We start from the raw sequence: 2,500 nt of genomic DNA, 5'->3' as shown, positions 1-2,500 counted from the left end.
TGATATTATAAACCTAACAAGAGATGAAGGCAAGTCGATTTGGTTGGTGAGAAACCAAAAATATCACTAAGTTCGGGACTTGGGTACAAACCGAAAGTTAAAATGATGTCCCTGAACATGCATATAAGTTCGAGTATTGATATTATAAACCTAACAAGAGATGAAGGCAAGTCGAATTGGTTGGTAAGAAACCAAAAATATCACTAAGTTCGGGACTTGGGTACAAACCGAAAGTTAAAATGATGTCCCTGAACATGCATATAAGTTCGAGTATTGATATTATAAACCTAACAAGAGATGAAGGCAAGTCGAATTGGTTGGTCCGAAACCAAAAATATCTCTAAGTACGGGACTTGGGCACAAACCAAAACTATATACCAAGTGCCTGAAATGTCTATAAACCACACGAAGAACTCTTCACACACAGGTGCGCCTCATAACCTGGTTCAATGTATAAGACATTGGTTTCGGGGGATTTATTGAGAAGAAAATTTTTTTCTCTAACTTTGAGTAAAACTGTCTCAGAATACATATTTAACCACGAAAAGTGAACACCGACAGTAAATAGCAAAAGTCAACCGACCATCAAAGTTGTATGGCGGTGTAGGAGAAGAAAATCCAAGGTCGTTTAATTTAGGGACGTAAGACACGAAATCAAAATTTTGGTATAAAATCTAAAATAATCATCAGACAGTGGTCATCCAAGGCATATAAGAGTCGTCTAACGATGCTGAATGCAATAAGCAATAGCGACTTTTTAAAGATTTTTTTGGATTTTTGTCAAAATGTACCCTTCACAACTTGGTACAAGTCATAGGACATGGGTACCGGTATGACCGACGGAAGATTTTTGGACAAAAAATTTTTTTGCTCTAACTTTGAGTAAAACGGTCTCAGGATGCATTCTTAATCATGAAAAGTGATCTCCGACGGTAAATAGCAAAAGTCACCCGACCATCAAAGTTGCATGGCGGTGCAGGAGACGAAAATCCAAGGTCGTCTAATGTAGGGACGTAAGACACGAAATCAAAATTTTGGCATAAAAGCTAAAATAATCATCAGACAGTGGTCATCCAAGGCATATAAGAGTCGTCTAACGATGCTGAATGCAATAAGCAATAGCGACTTTTTAATGATTTTTTTGGATTTTTGTCAAAATGTACCCTTCACAACTTGGTACAAGTCATAGGACATGGGTACCGGTATGACCGACGGAAGATTTTTGGACAAAAAATTTTTTTGCTCTAACTTTGAGTAAAACGGTCTCAGGATGCATTATTAACCACGAAAAGTGAACACCGACAGTAAATAGCAAAAGTCAACCGACCATCAAAGTTGTATGGCGGTGTAGGAGAAGAAAATCCAAGGTCGTCTAATGTAGGGACGTAAGACACGAAATCAAAATTTTGGCATAAAAGCTAAAATAATCATCAGACAGTGGTCATCCAAGGCATATTAGAGTCGTCTAACGATGCTGAATGCAATAAGCAATAGCGACTTTTTAAAGATTTTTTTGGATTTTTGTCAAAATGTACCCTTCACAACTTGGTACAAGTCATAGGACATGGGTACCGGTATGACCGACGGAAGATTTTTGGACAAAAAATTTTTTTGCTCTAACTTTGAGTAAAACGGTCTCAGGATGCATTATTAATCATGAAAAGTGATCTCCGACAGTAAATAGCGAAAGTTACCCGACCATCAAAGTTGCATGGCGGTGCAGGAGACGAAAATCCAAGGTCGTCTAATGTAGGGACGTAAGACACGAAATCAAAATTTTGGCATAAAAGCTAAAATAATCATCAGACAGTGGTCATCCAAGGCATATAAGAGTCGTCTAACGATGCTGAATGCAATAAGCAATAGCGACTTTTTAATGATTTTTTTGGATTTTTGTCAAAATGTACCCTTCACAACTTGGTACAAGTCATAGGACATGGGTACCGGTATGACCGACGGAAGATTTTTGGACAAAAAAATTTTTTGCTCTAACTTTGAGTAAAACGGTCTCAGGATGCATTATTAATCATGAAAAGTGATCTCCGACAGTAAATAGTGAAAGTTACCCGACCATCAAAGTTGCATGGCGGTGCAGGAGACGAAAATCCAAGGTCGTCTAATGTAGGGACGTAAGACACGAAATCAAAATTTTGGCATAAAAGCTAAAATAATCATCAGACAGTGGTCATCCAAGGCATATAAGAGTCGTCTAACGATGCTGAATGCAATAAGCAATAGCGACTTTTTAATGATTTTTTTGGATTTTTGTCAAAATGTACCCTTCACAACTTGGTACAAGTCATAGGACATGGGTACCGGTATGACCGACGGAAGATTTTTGGACAAAAAATTTTTTTGCTCTAACTTTGAGTAAAACGGTCTCAGGATGCATTATTAATCATGAAAAGTGATCTCCGACAGTAAATAGCGAAAGTTACCCGACCATCAAAGTTGCATGGCGGTGCAGGAGACGAAAATCCAAGGTCGTCTAATGTAGGGA

Source organism: Anopheles maculipalpis (genome assembly GCF_943734695.1).
Source record: "Anopheles maculipalpis chromosome X unlocalized genomic scaffold, idAnoMacuDA_375_x X_unloc_144, whole genome shotgun sequence".
NCBI classification, from domain to species: Eukaryota; Metazoa; Arthropoda; class Insecta; order Diptera; family Culicidae; genus Anopheles; species Anopheles maculipalpis.
This window is presented reverse-complemented; position numbering follows the sequence as displayed.